This window comes from Canis lupus, chromosome 18 (assembly GCF_011100685.1).
Source record: "Canis lupus familiaris isolate Mischka breed German Shepherd chromosome 18, alternate assembly UU_Cfam_GSD_1.0, whole genome shotgun sequence".
Lineage (NCBI taxonomy): Eukaryota > Metazoa > Chordata > Mammalia > Carnivora > Canidae > Canis > Canis lupus.
Window position 1 is genome coordinate 42,904,948 of NC_049239.1, and position 23,117 is coordinate 42,928,064.

The 23,117-nt window shown below is 35.3% G+C and overlaps 2 non-coding genes across 2 annotated transcripts in view; one reads left to right on the forward strand and one right to left on the reverse strand.

The window, feature by feature from the left end:
• Positions 1–23,117, reverse strand: part of C18H11orf49 — a 195,808-nt gene that overhangs the window by 69,308 nt on the left and 103,383 nt on the right. The window lies entirely within an intron of this gene.
• LOC119864341 lies at positions 4,920–5,023 on the forward strand. Its single transcript, XR_005373726.1, has one exon. It is a non-coding gene; the product is annotated as a U6 spliceosomal RNA (small nuclear RNA).

The following is a 23,117-nucleotide window of genomic DNA, read 5'->3' on the forward strand; positions in this document are numbered from 1 at the left end:
CACGATGGCTCTATAGTAAAAAGCACAAGTATTAAGTGTATACTAAGAACAATATAATAAGTGCCATTTATGGGGTACTTACTAAGTGTTAAGTGCTATATAGGGTACTTTTTATATTGTGGTGGTTTTAGGACATGTCCACAAAAATCTCGATACTCCCTTCTTCAAAAGATGGACCCTAAGTCCCTTCCCCTTCAGTATGAGCTAAACTTAGTAATCCACTTTTAATACACAGAATAAAACAAAAGTGACAGTATGTGACTTCAGAAACTCAGTCATAAAAGGCACTTTGGCTTCCTGCTTGCTTGTTCTCTCTCTCTCTCTGAGATCACTTTTTCTGGGGAAGCCACTGCCATAGTCATGAGGAATATGTGAACTTCCTAGGCCTCCTGCCAACAGTGATAAGTGAGCTTAGGAGTCCTTTTCAAGCCTTCAGATGACTGCAGCTGAATCTAAGTCTTGATTTCAACTTATGAGGGATATTGAGTCAGAACCATCCAAGTAATTTGCTCCTACATTCCTGATGCTTAGAAACTGTGTGAAATAGTGTTTATTGTTTTAAACCTCCAAGTTTGGAATAATTTATTACATAGCAATAGATAATAAACACACACACACACACACACACACACACACACACACACACAGAAACACATATATTTTATTCTTACAACCACCACGGGATAAGTGGTATTCTGAGGAAACAAAGACTTAGGTGGTTACTTAACTTACTCAAGGCCATACAGCTACTGGTTGCAGACCCAATGATACCACACCCATATTTGTTCCACTATATTATACTATCTTTTTTCAGGTCTTGTTTCTTTTAGGCAGCTTATTAGCTATCTCTCCCAACTTTGATTAGCTTGCCATCAATGCTCTCACTCAAACAATGGATTAGGGAAAAAAAGAAAAATGGCTAAGGACATAGTCCAGAATCATACTTCTGGAGATGTCCCTTTAGGATGATATGAACCCATTAATTAGCACATTTTTGGTATGATTGTTCAACCAATTATTTATCATCCATCCTATATTACTTTTGCTTATTCACAAGGATATCACTTTACTAAGAGGTAAAAGAGCTGGGATTGAAAGCAGGCCTTCCTTACCCACAAAGTGTGGGTTCTCTTTCCCTTGACCCTCTTCACTTCTCCCCTCCCTTCCTCTCCCCTCATCCTCTCCCCTGGTCCTCTCCCCTTGCTTCTTCTTCAATCAACTCTCATAGGCTTATAGTTACCATAGCTTCCTTTCCTGAATACCTACAGATATTTATTCTTTTTAATAAATAGTTGAAGAATATCACTCAAGACAGGTATCAGGGTCACCAACCTCAGTCTCCTTAAATGACTTTCTGAATATTGGTTCTCTGACTCCAATCTGGAACTTCTCTCCACCCTCACCCCTCCCCATAATGAACACAATTTCCATTTTCTACAGACTGCAGCAATGGTACAGCCAGTTTACCTACTAGATGTCTGTACCCTGGAATGTAAATTAGATCCAGAAATCTGAGTTCACTTAAAGGAGTTAGGTGATCTCTTAAAATCCCAGTCATGTTTGATTTCATTCCCTGAAACTACTCTTAATTTTATCTTTTTCAGTCCAAATAGCATCCTCTTTGAGAAAACTAAATCAAAACAGGAGGTGAATGCTCTGGTTTTTTTTTTCTTTCATTCATAATGGTATACCATCTACCTAGACCTAATTGTTCCTTTAGCTACAATGTAATTTTTTTAAGTTTTATTTATTTAAGTAATCTCTACACCCGCAATGTGGGACTCGAGCTCAAGACCCTACGATCAAGAGTTGCATGCTCTTCTGAGTGGGCCAGCCCAGCACCCTGCTGCAATGTAATTTTTTAATAAGGAAGACTTTTATATATGCATTTTTAAATTTTGTTTATTTATTCATTCATGAGAGACAGAGAGAGAGAGGCAGAGACACAGGCAGAGGGAGAAGCAGGCTCCATGCAGGGAGCCTGACATGGGACTCGATCCCAGGTCTCCAGGATCAGGCCCTGGGCTGAAGGCAGGCGCTGAAACACTAAGCCACCCGGGATGCCCTATATATGCATTCTTATGTTTATTGCAACATTATTTATAATGGCCAAGATGTGGAAGCAACTTAAGTGTCTATTGATAAACTCAACACTCAAAGAACAAATAATCCAGCCAAGAAATGGGCAGAAGACACGAATAGTCATTTCTCCAAAGAAGATATAAAAATGGCCAACAGACATATGAAAAAATGCTCAGTCATTCAGCATCAGAGAAATACAAATCAAAACCACAATGAGATACTACCTCATACCAGTCAGAATGGCTAAAATGAACAAGTCAGGAAATGACAGATGTTGGCATGGATACAGAGAAAGGGGAACCCTCTTATACTGTTGGTGTTGATTGTAAGCTGGTGCAACCACCATGGAAAACAGTTTGGAGGTTCCTTAAAAAGTTGAGAATAGGGCTAACCTATGACCCAGCAATTGCACCACTGGGTATTTACCCCAAAGATACAAATGTAGTGATCTGAAGGGGCACCTGTACCCCAATGTTTATAGCAGCAACGTCCACAATAGTAAAACTTTCTTTTTTTCCATAGAAAAAGCTCAGATGTCCATCAAGGGATGGATGAAGAAGATGTGATATATACATATAATGTAATACTACTCAACCATCAAAAAAATGAAATCTGCCATTTGCAATAATATGGATGGAACTAGAAGATATCATGCTATGTGAAATAAGTCAATCAGAGAAAGACAATTATCATATGATCTCACCCTTATGTGGAATTAAGAAACAAAACAGAGGATCATAGGGGAAGAGAGGAAAAAAATAAAACAAGACAAAATCAGAGAGGTAGACAAACCATAAGAGACTCTTAATCAGAGGAAACAAACTGAGGGTTGCTGGAGGAAGGGGTGTGGGGGAACAGAGTAACTGGGTGATGGACATTAGGAGGGCACATGATATAGCGAGCACTGGGTATTATATAAGACTAATGAATCACTGACCTCTACCTCTGAAACCAATAATACATTATAAAATAACATTAATTAATTGAATTGAAATAAAATGTTTAAGAAGTGTCTATTGATAAATGCACAGATAAAGATGTCATACACATGTGTATATGTATCATATGTGTGTATAATAGAATATTACACAGCCATAAAAAAGGATGGGATTTTTGCCATTTGCAACAACATGGATGGACCTAGACAGTATTATACTAAGTGAAATAAGTCAGACTGAGAAAGACAAATGCCATATAATTTTGCCCCTATGTGGAATTTAAAAAAACAATTAATAAATAAACAAAAGAATCAGATCTATAAATACAGAGAACAAACTGATGGTTGCCAGAGGGGAGGGAGGAAGGGAGATGGAAAAAATGGGTGAAAGGGAGTGGGAGATATAGGCCAAAAAGGTTACTTGCTCTTATTACTTCTATTTATATTGTAATGAGGTCCTACTCTGTGCAATCAAGAAAAAAGAAAGACCCCCACGAAGATTGGATAGGAAGAAGTAAAACTGCCTCTATTTGCATATGACATGATTTTGCATGCAGAAAATTCTAAGGAATCTATAAAGAATCTATGAGAACTAATAAGAGAATTTATCAAAGTCACAGAATACATGAGGAACATACAAAAAGCAATGAGATGTCTATAATCTTGCAGTGAAAAACTGGTAAAGAAAATAACTTCAAAAAATAATACTATTTATAATACTTGCACAAAACACGAACTATTTAGGGATATTCAATAAAATGTATAAGATCAAAAATAAATAAATAAATGTATAAGATCTATATATTAAACACGATAGCACATTGCTGAGAGAAAGCTGAGAGAAATATAAGAAGACCTAAGGAAAAATGTACTATGTCCATGGATTGGAAGATTCAATAATATAAAGTTGACAATTCTCCCCAGATTGATCTACAGAATCTTCAAATCTCAATCAAATTCTTCGCAGGCTTTCTTTCTTCCTTTCTTGTAAAAATTGACAAGTTTGTTCTAGAAGTTATATAGAAATGCAAGGGACTTCTAATGACCTAAACAATTATGAAAAAGCAAAAGCTGAAGCGCATACACTACCTTACTATAAAGCTAAAGTAATCAAGTCTAAGGTTTAATAAATAGATCAATAGAATAGAACAGAAAATCTAGCAATGAACCCATACATATATAATCGACTTTTTTTTTTTTTTTTTTTTAAACAAAGGAACCAAAACAGTTAAGTGGGAAAAGTAGTCTTTTCAACAAATGGTGCTGGAACAAACAACTAGTTATCCAGATGGTACAAAAGAGGACCTTGACCTCAACCTCAAACCACCCACAAAAATTGATTCAAGATGGATTATTTACCTAAACATAAAAGCTAGATTTCCAACACTTTTAGAAGAAAATGTAGGGTAATACTATCACAAACTTAGGATAGGCAAAGATTTTTAAAAACTGGGCCCAGAAGCACTAACCATAAAAGAAAAAATTTATCAAATGGAATTTAAAAACTTCTGCTTAATGGAAAACACCATAAAGGGAAAAAACAAGCCAAAGAATAGTACAGATATTTGCAATATGCAATCTGACTTGCAACCAGAATACATAAAGAACTCCTACCACTCGGTAATTAAAACAACCCATCCTAAACTGAGTAAAAGATTTCAAAAGGCATTGAGGGGGGCACTTGATGGGATGAGCACTGGGTGTTATACTATATGTTGGCAAATTGAACTCCAATAAAACATATACAAAAAAAAAAAGATTTCAAAAGGCATTTCACAAAGAAAAGGGCTAATAAACAATAAAAAAGTATTCAATATCATTAATCATCAGAGAAATGCAAATTAAAACCACAATGAGATACCACTTCATACTCACTAGAAAGGCTAAAATTAAAAAGTCTGTGCTCACTTCAGCAACACATATGTTAAAACTGGTATGATACAGAGATTAGCATTGTCTCTATGCAAGGATGACATGCAAATTTGTGAAGTGTTCCATATTTCTAAAAACAACCTTATAGTGATAATCATTTCACGATATATACATATATTAAATCATCACATCTTAAATTTAAACAATGTTACATGTCAATTATATCTCAATAAAGCTAAGGGAGAAAGGAAGACTGAAAACATCAAATGTTAGCAAGGATGTATTCACAACCAGGGTTTTTCAGACATTTTTGGTAGGAGTATAAAACAGTACAACTACTTTGGGAAAAGTCGGCCAGCAATTCCACTCTTAGATATTTACCCAAGAGAAATAAAAACATATGTCCATGAAGTTCAGCATCCTTTTATGAAAAAACTCAAAATAAATTGGGTATAGAAGTGAATGTACTTCAACAAAATAAAGGTCATTTATGGCCCACAGCTAACATACTCAACAGTGAAAGACTGAAGGCTCTTCCTCCAAGAGCAGGGACAAGATCATACCTTTTCAACATAGTGCTAGGAGTCCTACTCAGAGAAATTAAGCAAGAAAAAGAAATGGAAAAGCCATCCAAATTGGAAACGAGGAAGTAAAATTGTCTCTGTAGATGATATCACCTTATATAGAAAATCTCTCCTTTTTTTAAAAGAATTTATGTATTTATTTGAGAGAAAGAAAGCACAGTAGGGGGAGCGGCAGCAGCAGAGGGAAAGAGAGAAGCAGGCTCCCCACTGAGCAGGAAGCCGGGTTTAGGGTTTGATCCCAGGACCCTGGGACTATAATCTGAGCTGATGGCAGATGCTTGACAAACTGAGCCCTCCAGGCGCCCCTAAAAAAATCTAAAAAAAAAAAAAACAACAAAAAACCTGTCAGAACTAATAAATAAATTTAGCTAAGTTGCAGGACACAAAATCAATATATAAAAATCAGCTGCATTTTTATATACTAACAGCGAGTTATCTGAAAAAGAAAGAAAACCATTCCATTTACAATAGTATCAAACACAATAAAATACTTAGGAATAAATTTAACCAAAGAATTTTTTTTATCTCAGCAAAAAAATCTGTACATTGAAAACTAAGACTTTCATAAAAAAAATTGAAGAGGCACCTGGGTGGCTCATTCGGATAAGTGTCTGCCTTTGGCTCAGGTCAAGACATGGAACAACCTAAGTGTTGGTTTATGAATGGATAAAGAAAATACAATATATGTATATAGTGGAATACAATTCAGCTATAAAAGAGAAGGAAATCCTGCCTTCTACAACAACATGGATGGATCTTGAAGTGAGATAAGTCAGAGAAAGACAAATGCTGTATGATTTCAAATTATATATCAAATCTAAAAAAGCCAAATTCATTGAAATAGAGAGTGGAATGGTGGTTGCCGAGAATGGGAGGTGGTAGAAATGAGGAGATGTTCATCAGAGAATACAAACTTCTAGTTATAAGATGAATAAGTTCTGGGGACATAACATACAGCATGATGACTAGATGACTATACTTAACAATACTGTACTATATACTTGAGAGTTGCTAAGAGGGCAAATCGTAAATGTTTTCACTACTAAAAACAATAATAACGAACCCTCAAAAAAAAAATAAAAAATAAAAACGAACCCTCAAAATTACAAAACAACAACAACAACAATAACAAATCCCCCAAATTACAAAAACCGGTAATTATGTGAGGTAATGGAGGTGTTAACTAACTTTATTGTGGTAATCATTTTGCAATATACATATATATCAAATCATCACTTTGTACACCTTAAAGTTACATAATGCTACCTGTCAATTATATCACAATAAAGCTAGGAGAAAATATGTGCACAAAGTCTTATAGACAAATATTTTTGATACTTTATTCATAGTAGCCAAAAACCACATAATTCACATGTCCATTAACAGGTGAACAAAAACAAATTGTGCTATATTCATATAATGGAACACTACTCAGCAAAAAAAAAAAAAAAAAAAAAAAGGAACAAATGTGATGATACATACCATGATGTAGATGAACATTTCTCCAAAGAAGATATACAAATGACCAATATGCATAGGAAAAGATGCTTAACATCATTAGTCATCAGATAAATGGAAATCAAAAGCATAATGAGATACCACTTTCTACCCACTGGGATGCATATTAAAAAAGACAGATAATACCAAGTGTTGGCAAGAACCTGGAAAAACTGTAACCCATACATTGCTAGTGGGAATATAAAACGATGCTGCTACTTTGGAAAAAGGCAGCTCCTCACAAAGTTATATAGAATTAGGTATATATACTCAAGAGAAATGAAAACATATGCTCATGCAAAAACTTGAATGCAGATGCTCATAGCAGCATTCATAATAGCCAAAAAGAAGAAACAACCCAGATGTCTATCTATGGATGAGTGGATAAACAAATGTGGTATACCCATACAATGGAATATTATCTAGCCACAGAAAAGGAATGAGGTATGCATCTGATACATACTATGCATGGATGAATCTTGAAACTGTTATTTTAAGTGTAAGAAACCAGACATAGAAGCCCACATATTGTGTAATTCCATCTATATGAAATGTCCAGAATAGGCAAATCCAAAGAGATAGAAAGTAAATTAGTGGTTGTCTGGGGCTAGGAGTAGGTGAGTGGGGGGAAAAGTAGTGGGTAATTATTAACTAGAGTTACTGCTAATAAGTATGGGTTTTTTGCGGTGGCAGGGGGAGTTAATGAAGAAAATATTCTAAAATTGATTGTGGTGATGGTTGCCCAACTGTGTACGCATATATTAAAAACAACTGAATTGTACACTTTAAATAGGTGAATTAGGGGGGCATCTGGTTGGCTCAGTCAGTAAAGCATTCAATTCTTAATCCCAAAGTTGTGAACTCAAGACTCATGTTGGGCATGGGGCCTACTTTAAAAAATTTTAAAAATAGGGCCACTTGGATGGCACAGTTGATTGAGCATCTGACTCTTGGTTTTGGCTCAGGTTGTGATCTCAGGGTCCTGAGACCAAGCCCCATGTCAGGCTCCATGCTTAGCATAGAGTCTGCTTCAGATTCTCTCTCTCTCTCCCTCTGCCCCTTCTGAAACTCATGCTCTCTTGCTCTCTCTCTCTCTAAAATAAAGACATAAATCTTAAATAAATAACTAGGTGAATTTTGTGGCACTCAATTATATCTCATTGTATTATTTTAAAATTTTTTAAAGAACCATTTATACAATTCTTTTTTGTGAGTTTTCTGTTCACTTCATTAAATTTTCTACGGAATATGTAGTATTTTTATAGCTGATTTTTAAGGAATCTGTACATAAGGAAATTAGCCCTTCATCTCTCTAAGTTACAAATATCTCTCCCTATTTGTTGTTAATCTTTTGTCCTCATTATAGGGTTTTTTCCATCAAGCAGATTTTTCATCCTTTTTTACCTATTGAAATACATCAGGAGCTTCATTTATGATTCCAAGCTTTCTGTCATTCATATTTAGAAAGGCTTTTCTCTCTGTGAGATTATAAAAACATTTTCCTGCGGTTTCTTTGAGGGTATTTATGGTTTCAATTTTTACATTGAAATATTTGATCCATCTGGAATTTATTTTCATATAAGGTGTGAGGAAGGAATCCAACTTAATTTTTTTTAAGATGGCTACTAGTTGTGCTCATTGATTTAAAATGCTCCCCCTCCCCCGACATAGGTTAATACTATTTCCATATTGGGGTCAGTTTTGAGGCTTCTCCATTCTGGTCCATTGATTTTTACTTACCTATTCATGTGCCAATAATGAATGTTTGTATAGTATAGCATAGTGATGAAGCGATGTACCACTGGAGCCAACTTTCTTTTTTTTTTAATTTTTATTTATTTATGATAGTCACACAGAGAGAGAGAGAGAGAGGCAGAGACACAGGCAGAGGGAGAAGCAGGCTCCATGCACCGGGAGCCTGATGTGGGACTCGATCCCGGGTCTCCAGGATTGCGCCCTGGGCCAAAGGCAGGCGCTAAACCGCTGAGCCACCCAGGGATCCCTGGAGCCAACTTTCTGAGTTTAAATTCAACCTATGCAACTTACTGGCTCTGTGAGTTTGAGCAAGTTCACCATAATGAGCTGTTGTGAGAATTAATGAATTATTTTATCTAAAGTGCTTAGAACAGTACCTGGAACATAGTGATTTGTGTTAGCTATTTTATTAATAAAATTTTATAGCTTTGTAATAGATTCTAAATCTGGTAGATCTAGTGCCCCATTATTTCTTCTCTTTCTCAGGATATTCCTGGTTATTCTATTTAGTCTTTCTGTATAATCTTTACAATCAGCTTGTCTCAACAAAATAAGCAAATAAGCAAAATTAAATACTGTTTTTACTGAGATCATGTTAATTATAGATAAAATTAGGAGCACTGACAACTTTATGATTTTTAAGTCTCCCTTTCCAAGAATGCAGTATGTCTTTCCATATGCCAAAGGCTTCTTTCAGGTTCTTCAGTAGCATTTTAAAGTCTTCATATAGTCTTGCATATTCTTGTTAGGTTTATTGCCAGGTACTTTATCTTCTCTTGTTATTGTAAAAAGGGAGTTTTCTTTTTATCTGAATATATAAAGGCTATTATTTTTAAATAAATTATTGGTTTTAGTATATTTTATTTAATTCTCTTGCTGAAGTTTCATGCTGTTTATAATAGATTTCAGTTTATCTTGGGGCTTTCCAGGTAAGCATTTGTATCACCTGCAAATAATGTGATTTTCCTTTTTCTTTAAAATGTGTATATCTCTTATGTCTTTTTCCTAATAATATTGACTGAAATCTTCAGAAAAATATAAATAATGGTAGGAAACCATAAAGAGTGAAACTTTTTATAATTATATGTAGAACTCCTACCTCATATTTCTTCCTTCTTAGATGAAGATAACATGAAAGCAAATACAATATTTAAAACTTTAAAGAAGAAAAAGATGAAATTTAAAAAAGGACTTTAGATATATTTGAAGATATACATGAGATATATGAGAAATATACGGGAGAAAAAGCTTCTATGCTAAAAAAAGTTATGCAAATGTATATTCAGCATAGTATATATTAGACTATGTGTAAAAACACCCATTTATAAAAAAATATTAGACCAAGGAGAGAGGCCTCAGGAGAAATCAAACTTGCTGACATCTTGACTTAGACTTCTAGCCTAGAGACCGTGAGAAAATAAATTTCTGTTGTTTAGGCTAAAAAACCCCACCAAAAAGAAACAAAAACAAAAACAAAACAAAACAAAACAAAAACAAACAAACCAAACAAAAAACCCACTAGGAATAACAGCAAGTATATAAATGGTGAATGCTGTCAGTAGTGGGTTTGGAGGTGATTATTTTTCTCCTTCATTACACCTCTCTGTACTACTACATTTCTACAATAATCAAGTATTTCTTTAATGATCAGAAAAACAGAAACAGAAACAAAGAATTAATCAAGTATACTGCTTTTTGGCTGAATCTGACTTTGACTTATGCCTTGACATTTGAAATCCCTATCACCATGTTCTCCTATCTCAGTCCAGTTTTGTGATCTGCATCAAAAATGCTTTATCTATATCTCCATTTGGCTAGGTAGTCTACAGTCTAATCCCATGATGATGTCACTTCTCTTCTGCTCTTCTTTTATCTGAATCCAGATGTTCTCCAACATGCTCCCACCCTCAGATTTGTGACTAGATACACATACAGCTATAGATCTTTTTGATATCAGACTGCTTTGCTTCTCTTAAGTCTCCTAAATATATTTCTTTTTCGTTGCCTATGATTCTTCCCAAAAGACTTCTGAATGACCCACAGATGGAAGTATCCTACAGGCAAATCTGCACTTTGGTACTTCTGGGCATTAACTCTCCTTGAGCAAGGATTGTTCTCAAGTTTTTGAACCCTGGGATGTCTCCTAAGACACTCCAAGGAAACCCTTCTCCAGCCAAGATGATGACTAATACAACTTTTGGAGATACAGCATTCTTGGAGGAAGTCCAGAAACCATATTGATTGGCTTTATTACAAATTCATACTATCTAACCTCAACTGGATGCTCATGGCTACTGGGTAATCCTTTTAGTCATCTCCTTCTGACTTTGTATTACATTCCTTACAACAGCTGCCCCAGACATTTTCCATTCTCAAATTTCCAAACTAACCCTTTGCCCCGACTCACAACTCTAAGCAGATAAACTATTTTGCTGAGAAGACTGAAGTCACCTGATTTTTCAGTCCTTCAATTTCCTTTCCCTATACTTTAATATTTCTTTTTTGTCTTCAGTTAATCCTCACTTCTTCTTTCCCTCTCTTAGAGAATCTTTCCCATTTCTTACTAAGATTAATCCTTCCATCTGTGCTCTTAAAAGTCAGTTCTTTCAGTTTCTCTAGGACCTTGCTCTATCAATTATCCCCTTACACTTGCATCTTTAACCTTGCTTTTTCCATTAACTCCTTGCTAGCTACCTGCACATGTTTAAGTGATCTCTTAATCTAAAAAATCTTTCAAAGACTACTCACTAAAGCTTTCTTCTTTTGTTTTTCAAAGACAAATTTCTCAGAATGGTGTGCTATATTCATTATCCCCTTCTTTCTCACCACCCATTCATTCACTCATTAATCCTTTCAGTGTTGCTCCCATCATTCAACTAAACTGTTCTCTTAAAAGTTACGGATAATCACTAAGTCACTATAGTAGATTTGAAGGATCTTTTCTTAGCTCTCCACCTGTGACAACTGATACTGTTGCCCATCTTAGAACTCTCCTCCTTGGCTTCTGCAATGTTATATTATGCCATTTCTTTTCATATGTTCTGATTGTTTCTCCCTGATTCTTCTTCCTTCTCTCATCCTTTAAATATAAGGATCCCCCAACGTTCTGCCCTTATCCCCCTCTCTCACTACACTTTCATTCCTCAGTGATTTCATCCATTCACACGATTTAACTACTGACCATATTTCCTCTTCCAATCTCTGTAACATTCTTGAATTCCTGCTGACAGGTTCATTTGAAAGGTGTGCTGGCTTTTCAAACTCAGTTGACTCTAAATCAAACTATAGCAGCAACTCTTTTTAACTCCACTTAACAAATTCACCAAGTGTTTGGTTTTCATTTTTTAATAATATGCATATGCTGCTCTTTCTTGATTTTTAAATTTTAGACATTATCTTTGAACTCTTAGATAAAGATATCTTTTTTACCACTGACACATACTTTCCATTTTCCAATCTCTCTAATATATAGTACCAATTTTATCTTAAAATATTTAGTACTTATATTTTTATGTTATATGAATATTATTCATAGCCAAGCTGCAAGGTATATTACTAGTTCATTTTTCCTTCTCATACAGCTTTTTGTTTTTCTTGGAATAACTGTCACTTTCTTGGTTTGCTTGGAGTTTCTAAGTATTAATCGCTATTTCTTTTATTTTTTTTTTATTAAAGATTTATTTTCAAGTAATCTCTACACCCAACACAGGGCCTGCATTCACAACTCTGAGATGAAGAGTCACAGGCTCCACCAACTGAGCCAGCTAGGTACCCGTAATCATTGTATCTTTAACTGAAGAATTCATCTCTAACTCTCCAACTGAATGTAATCTAACACAACAGTTTTGTTTTGTTTTTTAAGATTTACTTGAGAGAGAAAGAGAGAGTGAAAGAGCAATGGGGAGGGGGAGAGGAAGAAAAGAATCTTAAGCAGACTGTGTGCTTAGTGTAGAGCCCTACATGGGGCTCAATCTCACAACCCCGAGATCATGACTTGAGCTGAAACCAAGAGTTGGATGCTTAACTGACTGGGCCACCCAGGGGCCCCTAACACAACAGTTTAATCAGTTCTATTTTTTATTTTCTTGTACACATTCAATCTAGGAGTTTTCTGCTGCTCCAGTTTGGTTGTTTTTAGCTCTTCCACACAAATGGTTGTCTGGGATTATCCTTCGTTATCATCCTAAGACTTCTCTTAACCTCTCTCCTGTGTTGTTGGATCCCTTGTTTCTAGATCCCATAATTTCATCTTTTTTAGATTTATCCCAATTTTTGATGAAACACGTCCTTCCAGGGTTTCATGAGAAATGCTTATGGTAGTTAAAATTTATAAGCTCTTGCCTATCTAAAAATCTATACTTTATTTCATAGTTGATTGATAATTTGACTTATGGTACAGAATTCTAAGTCAGAAATAAACTTCCCTTAGAATTCTGAAAGTATTGTGCTCTATTGTTTTTTAGCTTCCAGTGTTGCTATTGAGAAGCCTGATAGCATTCTAATTCCTCTGTATTCCTTTTTTTTTTTTTTTTTTTTTATGTTTTACTCCTGGACTGGGCCTCGAAGTTTCTTGTATTATTTCTCTTACTTTCCTTTTTTTTTTTTTTTTTTTTTTTTTGCCTCTTCTGGGCAATTTCCTCAACTCTACCTTTCAGTCCTTTTATTGAATTTTTTTTCTTTTTCTTTACTTTTTAATGGGGGGAGGGGCAAAGGGGGAGAGAGAATTCCAAGCAGGCTCCACACTCAGCACAGAGCCCAACTTGAAGCTCAATCTCACAACCCCAAGATCATGACCTGAGCCAAAACCAAGAGTTAGATGCTTAACTGACTAAGCCACTCACGTGTCCCTGAATTTTTTATTTCTGATATTCTAATTTCTAAGGACTTTTTTGTTTTTTTTTTTATAGTAGGCTAGTCTTATTTAATGAATCTAGTATTTTCTCTTTTTTTCTCCCCTGAGGGTATTAATTCTAGCTTTCTTTTCCTTGTATTGTCACAGCTTTTCCTGAGTTTCCTCCTCCTGTGCCCTGTCAGTTTTGCCTTGATTTCTATTATGTTCAAGATTTCTTCCTCATATCTGGTGATCCTTGAGTATGTCCATCCATATTTAGAGTAAGATATTAAAAAGCTGGGTTATCTGAATGGGTAGAGCTTGTTAACATTGATCTTTATATACAATGAATAGGTTGAGACCTGGTCATTTCCCTAAACATCAGATTTGTAGGGACTTTTTCTAGGGCTACTTTAGTTTCTCCAGAAAATATTCCAGGCTTTGTCTGGAGGGCATCCATTTAGCAGACAGCATTCTGAGAGCTAAGCAAAGAAGGGAACAGGATATCAACATTTGGCATATAGACGCTGTCTTAATCTCCTTGTTTTCATTAGCCATCTCACCTCTGCTCTGTGTCTCTCATTCCTAAATTGAAAATTCCTCCAGTTTAGTTTCTCCAATCTTCTACTGGATTCAGAAGGGCACTGACCTTGATGCTTGATGAAGGAGAGAGGATCTGGGGATCTTACTGTTCCTTATAAAGACTTTCAACAACTCTTCCTGTTTTCAGTTTTCTGTACATCCCCAATTTCAGAGTACCGTCAATTCCAGTCCCTGACCCCCCAGACCTCTGTGGAACTGACACCTTTCCCTTTTGTAAGTAGTTAGTCATCAGCTTTCTCTGCTAAATCAGTTCCTACTTAACCATCTGCTGTTCAGCTTCTAAAATTTAGTTGACACCTGTCTCTCATCATAAGCTCTTCTCTTATTTTGTTTGTTCTTTTGGCTTTCTATCCTTTCCCCCCCTTTATCATAATTTTAGTGTGTTCTACAGAGAGAGTAAATAAACATGCATATTTGGCCTGACACTTTCTACTAGTGATCTATATATAACTGTTTACTTACATGTCCATTTTCTCTCCAACTAGACTATGAACTTAAAAAGAAAATGATATCCTCCTTACCCTTTTTAGTTCCAGCACCTAGAGTAATAACCTGGCACAGAGGACACATTCAACAAATACTGTTGAGTGAATGAACAGTTGAATGAGTGAGTTCTCTGCATACCTTTCATCATCTAGCACAATGCTTTGAACACTGAAAGCATTTAATAATGAATTCAAAAAGGAAAGTCTTATGATTGACATTTTGTATTTAAAATTTCAAATATATGGTTCTCAGAAACACTTGTTTGCATAAGTATAATTTACATAGCTACAGTATTTAGACTGTATACTACAAATTTAATGTAATCTTGCTAACCAAGTAACTACTGAAAGTGAATCCTGACTTCATTGTTCGGAAAAGTCTCAATCTTAATGTCCTTTTCAAAAACAAACTTTTGTTTTTGTTTTGGCCCCATCCTTTGTGTCCTACTTTTTGATTTTTTTAATAGAAGAAGAAAGGGGTAGGAATATATTAATCACAAATTAAAAGACCATACAAAAGCCACTGCTGAATTGAGAACAAGCTTCTGGACGGAGATGAGAGGATTACAGAATACGTGTATTAAAGTCTTCCATCTTCAATACACTAACATAATGAAATGCAGTCATAGTTTTTATGTCACTTTAGGTCAATATTCAGAATAATTATATTTACTTTTCTAGGGTCTGCTTTTTAAATGCTCAAGTAGGGACATGTGGGTGGCTCAGCGGTGGTGTGATCCTGGGGTCCCGGGCTCGAGTCCCGCATCGGGCTTCCTGCATGGAGCCTGCTTCTCCCTCTGCCTATGTCTCTGCCTCTCGCTGTCTCTCATGAATGAATAAATAAAATCTTTAAAAAAATTTTAACTTAAAAAATAAAATAAAATGCTCAAGTATAGGGCACCTGGGTGGCTCAGTCGGTTGAGTGTCTGACTTTTGATTTAGGCTCAGGTCATGGTCTCAGGGTCATGAGATGGGAGCCCTGTGTAGGGTTTCATGCTCAACGAGGAGTCTGCTTGGGATTCTCCCTCTCCCTCTGCCCCTCCCCCTCTACTCGTGTTCAGTCTCTCTCAAATGAATAAATAAATCTTTAAAAATAAAATAAAATGGGCAGCCTGGGTGGCTCAGCGGTTTAGCACCGCCTTTAGTCCAGGGCCTGATCCTGGAGACCCGGGATCGAGTCCCATGTCAAGCTCTCTGCATGGAGCCTGCTTCTCCCTCTGCCTGTGTCTCTGCCTCTCTTTCTCTCTCTGTGTGTCTCTCATGAATAAATAAATAAAATCTTTAAAAAATAATTAAAAAAAACAAAAATAAAAATAAAATAAAATGTTCAAGAATACCAAAATATAGTCTGCAATAGATCCAAATAAAGAGAGCTTATAGGGACACCTGGTCAGTGGTTGAACATCTGCCTTTAGCCCAGGGCATGATCCTGGAGACCTGGAATAGAGTCCCATATCAGGCTCCCTGCATGGAGCCTGCTTCTCTCTCCGCCTCTCTCTGCATCTCTTATGAATAAATAAAATCTTAAAAAAATAAGACAGTTTATGGAATAAGCTTAGTAAGAGAGTAAATTTCTCCACCACAAATCATAATCTCTTATTATGCTAGATAAGCTGGTTTCTCACTGTCTTTTCAAATACCATTATCGCTTCAGTGCTCACACTGCCTAAAATACCCTCTTCCCTCTTCCTAGTCAAATTTGCCATCTTTCAAGGTCCAACCTGAGCTTCCTCTCTTCAATAAAAGCTTCCATGTGGCCACTTCTTTCTTATGACCTGTGGCACTTCTTTGAACCACATACCCTGACACCTGATTATACTCTATACCACTCTTTAGCCATCTTCCCAACTAGACTGTATGCATCATTGGCCTCAAGGCCACAGCCTTCTTTTCTATATCGCATAACTCCTAGTACCACTTTGGACACATAGCAGATGCTTAAACAACATTTTCTTTTTTTCAAAATAAAAATAGCTTTATTTTTATTGTGATTATGAAAATGCTGCGTGATCATTATAAAAAAAACCTCAAACAACATAGAAAAGTGTGAAGAAAAAGTAAAATGCCAGTACTGAGAGAAAACCACTAATAACATTTTGGTAAACCTCTTTCCAAACATTTTGGTATGCACATAAACATGCACAGACATAAGATATGTATAATTTTATATAAATGGTATTATACCATTCTGCTATTCTGCAACTTGAGACAATAAATGTAGATTTTTTCACTATTACTTCCTTGCCCATCATTGCCTCCTGAATTTAGTTTTATTTTAAAAGTAGAAATGTACTTCCAAGAATTATTGGCCAATTAGCATAACACATAAGGTTGTGAACACTGGAATTATATATTTTTCAGACTATTAATTCTTTTGTCATCAGACCTACTGTGATTATAATGTGACTAAATTCACATATTTGTTCATATTTTACATAAGAGAAATATCCTTTTAAAAATCCACTTCCAGGGATCCCTGGGTGGCGCAGCGGTTTAGCGCCTGCCTTTGGCCCAGGGCGCGATCCTGGAGTCTCAGGATCAAGTCCCACATCGGGCTCCTGGCATGGAGCCTGCTTCTCCCTCCTCCTGTGTCTCTGCCTCTCTCTCTCTCTCTCTCTGTCTATCATGAATAAGTAAATAAATCTTTAAAAAAATAAAAATAAAAATAAAAATCCACTTCCAAACTCATCCTCTTTTTAGTATTTAATAGTTTTCTTTGACCTAGGAGATAAACTCTTGCTCAGAGGGAGAAAATTGATATTTCTAAGAGAAATGTTAACTAGGATCTTTATGAGGAAAAGGCCATAATAATAACAAAACAGTGGGTTTTAAGAGCAGCAGACTTACAAATTAGTTTGTTACAAATTAGTTTCTTTGATATTTTTTGGAGAAAGGGGTGGAGAATCAAGATGGTATAATAAGTGAACATTATATTTGGAGTCCTAAGGTTTGGTTTTGAATTTAAACTGTTGTCCTTACTGACCTAGATTCTTAATTCTCTTAGATATTGTTGTACTTTCTTTAGTTTCAACTTACAGTTCCTTTGTAAATATCTTGTGAAAGATATGTAAATAATTTATTTTTAGCCTTCATTTCTAATCTGTTTTTTTAAAGCTATACATTGTCTTCTAAGTATGACTTTAACTGCATCTCATGGATTTTGATTTGTTATATTTTTATTGTCATTTAGGTAAAATTGTTTTCTAGTGCCTATTGTGATTTCTTCTTTGACTCAGCATTATTTAGAAGTAATTGTTTACTAGTCAGAGAACATATTTGATTTTAATTTTTTGTAAACTATTGAGACTTGCTTTCATGGCCCTATCTATGGTCACTTTTGATAAATGTTCCATGTGTCCTTAAAAAGAATATGTACTCAGCAACTGTTGGATATGATATTTTATACAAGGTAATAAGGTTAAGTTTGCAAATCATGTTCTTCAAACCTTATTAATTTCTTATCAACATTATTTACTTTTTTGGTGTGCCATGTTCTATCAGATAAAGCTTTATTGAAACAATAAATAAATAAATAAATAAATAAATAAATAAATAAATAAATAAATAAAATTGGTTGCCTGGTAAATGCCTTCGTGAGTACCCATTAATCTTTGTATGTTTTGTTACACATCTTTCCTGAGGTTTCAGTTATCTAGTACATTCTTACATTCCTTCTGCAAGTGATAGAGGTGGTGATAAATACTTTCCGGTATCAGTTTTGTCCCACTCGTATGGCCTCTTAGCACTAAAATACTTTTAGTGATAGTGGTGATGGCAGAACCTACTTTATAATTTGTTCATGTAAAATCTATTAATATTGGGTTTTTGAAAAATAATAATTTAAAGCTCTAAATGTCCTTTTTGGTTCCTATGTATCTAAAAAACCAGCATGCAACCCATGAAGTTCCTTCTCATCAATCTCCATGCCAGATGAGAATTTCCAGAACTGTTTTTTAAATCAGGGCAAGGAGAAAAGAACAGGGCAGGGAATCCTTGGCTGCAAGAGCCAGCTTCAAAGAATTCAGTGTGCTGGGAGCAGCAGCCAACTGGGCGCGACTATCTGCACCCTTGCACCAAAGCCAGAGAACAAAGATGAAGGGTGAGGAAATGAAGGAGATTCTTGAAGTGACTTCCCAGGAGGAATCTCAGACCAGCCACACCCAGTCCCTTCATCTTGGTAAATAACTCAACAAAACTGCAAATGGGCTTAGCAGAGTCTGTGCAGAAACCTCTCCCACAGAGTGGGGATTTCTTCCTTATTGCTGCTACATGCAACTTCCCAGACCCGCGCTTGCCTGCAGGGGAAGTGTGTGCTCTCCCCAAGTCAGGGCATGTTTATCAGATGAACAAACAAATAGCAAATAGCTCTTGGGAGGGTTTTCCCTATTTCCTGGCAGCAGAAGGACAGCAGCTGTTGTATGGTTAAACTGGGGATTTGGCCTTTTAAATATAGTTTTAAAAGTTTGTAGTAGAAAAATAAAATAAAAGTCTGTAGTAGAAACACTCCTTTCTGTCCCTATCTGATGGTTAAATTGAAATTTGAACTGTTCCTTCCAAGACGTGATCTTATTGGAAATGCACTGTAAATGAGCATGGCACATCCAGTCATCCAGCAGGCATTCATGAATTTATTCACCCAGCATTTAGAGCACCAAAACCAAGCAAAGGCAGTGAATGAGGATTCAGAGAGAAAATATGTGGTCTCTGCCATCAAGGGAGTTAACGATGATACTTATCACAATGACACAAGCAGCTGGCATTGATGGAGCAGTTATTATGTGCCAAGATTACTAACTGCCTTAATCTGTTATCTCACTGAGTTGTCACAACTTTGAAGTGGTATACTCTCCATTTTATAGATGAGAAAACTAAGGCCTGGAAAAAGTAACTCGACCAAGGTCACACCTAATAAAAAGTTCACCTGAACCCAAGGCCACTTAACTCTAAAAAGGTTTTCTCTTTAGGGTTTTATGTGAAGCTTGACACTACAAATCCAGGTGATATCTTAGGAAAGAGATTCTATATTTGCCAATAACTATATATAAGATGTGATAGAAGAAGTGCCATTAGAGAGCTCACTTTTGAATGGAGGTAAGGGAAGGCAAGGAAGAGAGGGATGTGATAATCACAAGGACTTTTAGACATGTTACTTGAGCTGGGTCTACCTGAGAATGGGCAGAAATGTGACAGACATGCAAGAAAATTCTACGCAGAAAAGCAAAACAAAAGTGTGCAAGGGGAAAAGCATAGGAGTGTTTGGGGGGAAAGCAAGTGTTTTTGTGTTGTTAGAGGCTAGGTTATGAGTAGGAGAGTTGCAGTTGGAAAGGCTGAGGTTAGAACATGAGTGGCCTACAATGTAAGGTAATGGGATTCATATTTCCTTAGGAGGCAATACAGAACTATGGACATTCTAAGCAGGGATGAACAAGCCCAGAGCTGTGCTTTAGAGAATTATATTTATAAAAGGTTTTGCAGTAAGTAATTCTCAAGCTTTAATGGTTATCAGGATCACCTGCAAAGCTTTTAAAATGCATGGGCCCCACAAAAAGTTCCAGAGCCACAGGAACTCTCAGAAACTGCTCTTAAGTGTGGAGAATGATAAAATCACTTTGGAAAATCTGGGAATATACGCTAAAGCTGAACATACACATTCCCAGCAATCTCACTCCTAAGTACATACCTAACAGAAATCTATATACCAAGAGATGTATAAAAGTAGGGTTACAGCACATTGTACCAGCCCCAAACTGAAAACAACCCAAATGCTACTTACTGTAGGATGGATGAACTGTGGTTTATATACAAAATGGAATTCTGTATAACAATGAGAAAGAATTGTAGCTAAGCCCAACAACAAATGAGAAATATAAAATTGAGCAAAAGAAGCCAGATACAGAAGACTACATGCTCTATGATTCTAGCTACATAAAGTTCAAAACCAGGCACAAAACATTATGGTGATAATGATATGTTAGAGGGGATTAATGACTAGAAGCAATCGTCTGCCGTACTGGTAATATTCTTTATCTTTATTTGGATGAATATAATATGTTTATTTTATAGAAATCTAATGAGCTGTACATTTATCATTTTGCTTTCTCTACATATGTTACATTGCAAAACTTTTTTTTTTTAACTTAAAACATTAAAAAAAATAGCATAGGGCCCAATCCAAAAGATTCCAATTAAATCAGTCTGAGATGGGGCCTCGGCATCACTACTTTTTTTAAAGTTCCCTAAGTGAATTTGATATGCAACTAGGATTGAAAACCACTGCTGTAGAGCAAGGACTGGAGCAGAGAAAAAAAACTTCAAAAGTTATTCAGTATTTCCCACACTTAAGAGATAATAAGAATCACCTGAAATGCTTGGAAAGAGAAGAAAAGAAAAGAAAAGAAAAGAAAAGAAAAGAAAAGAAAAGAAAAGAAGAAAAGAAAAGAAAAAAGAAAAGAAAAGAAAAGAGAAAAGAAAAGAGAAAAGAAAAGAAAAGAAAAGAAAAGAAAAGAAAAGAAAAGAAAAGAAAAGAAAAGAAAAGAAAAGAAAAGAAAAGAAAAGAAAGAAAAAGTCCCAGATCCCTCTCTTGCTGACTGATTTAGCAGGTTGGACATGGGATCAAGGAATCTGTCTTTTTGACAACCTCTCCAGTGTTGGGTTAATTAGGACAACCTCTCGAATTAATTAGGGTTCTAATTTAGGGTCAGGTGGCAGCAGTGTGAATGACGAGCAGGTTATGCCAAGCAACATAAAACTGGAAAAGATTAAATTTTCAACACTACTTATACTTGCTTTTATATACTGCCAGCTTAAAATCCACCAAAACAACCAAATTTGAGTACGGTTTATTAAATTGACATCTTTAACCTAAGGTGGTTTCATTTTGATTCATAGTGTGTAAGTTTAAATTAGTCATTTACTTTTGTTTCTAACAGAACCATGAAATCAAGAGATTTCAGAAGCCTAAGGAACACCATTCTGTTTTCTGGTACATCTACTTTAGAGAATGGGTTTAATAACATCTCATAGTATAGTCTCACTTCAGCTTAACTTTTAAAAAAAATCCTTGGCTATATTTTCAAAGAACTTCCAAATTCCAGTTATTGTCCTTCAAAGCATGAAATACATAGTAAAGCAAGTACTATACTTCCCCAACAATAAGAATCATGATTTTTAAATTTTAAATAAAAGATGCAATAACTATATTTTTTTCTCTTGAAGACAGGTAAAATGGAATTTAAATTTGTAGTTGCCTTTCTTCCATCTGTAAAGCAATGAAAGATCACAGACAAATGTAATACATTCTTATGCCTTAACTCTTCTGATCACATTTTAGGCTTTCAGGAAATCACTCATTGTCTCAGAAACTGAAACGTCATATGTATTCATTTAGCATCAGAGCAAGAGCACTTGATGCTAATGGCAGAGTATGTGACTGAGAGAATGCCTGAATTTATCAGTTGGGTTGGAGACATTTGACCCCAATTTAAGGGGCTTATTTTTTATCAATATGATGGGGGAAGTGTTGGAAGTACTTCAATAGTTTTCAAACCAGAAGACTAGAATTCTTCAGAGGCATTTATAAGGTTCTACAAATGTTTAATTTTAATATTTTTATTACTAAAACTATATCTTTATTTAAAACCTATGAAAAACACAAAATAAATGCACACTAAATCTTTCACATAGTAAATTTTATTATATAGATACAACCAACCTATGCTTTCAGGTTAACTCACTGTGGAGCTTTTCCTGCTCCACAATATATATATATTTAAACCTGTAAATATGCCACTGATTAGAAACCTTTTTATCTGCCCTGCTTGTTTTCATTTCTTTTTAATTCAAGACTATATTGACATAAAGGCTGAGGTTACATAAAATCTTTAAATTCTTCTGGGTGAGAGTACAGATGTTAACAAGTCCTCCTCTTACTTGCTTCTATACGATGTGGTTATGGAACCAAACAAAGTAGATTATTTTATAAAATGTTTGATAATTACAAAATAAAAGTCTTCAAGTGTTAAGATACTAAAATGGTAAAAATGTAGTCATGTTTGAACTGGGACTAGAAAAGTAATGGTAGAAAAAATTTATGGAGTAGTGGATCATACAAAGGCAAGGCACTAAAATGTCCTCAGATGTTGTGTTAGATAAGCACTAGCAGTTAAAATCAGGCAAGCATTTTTTCAAAACACTATAGGATAAATATTATACAAATTAATATGGACTGTCAATTTTATTAGGATAAGACTTTTAGATTGTAGACTTTTCAGAGTTATTTGCAGAGATGTCAGTAATGATACCAGAATTTATTCTTTCATACTAAAGTTTTCTAACCGACATAAGGGAACTGTCAGAACAATAGTCAAATAAAATCAATTGCTATTACTTCTACCTTAAATAAATTTATTAAATACAGGTTTATGAACTTGGAAATCTTGCCAATATGTTAGATAAATCAAATAGTTCAATGA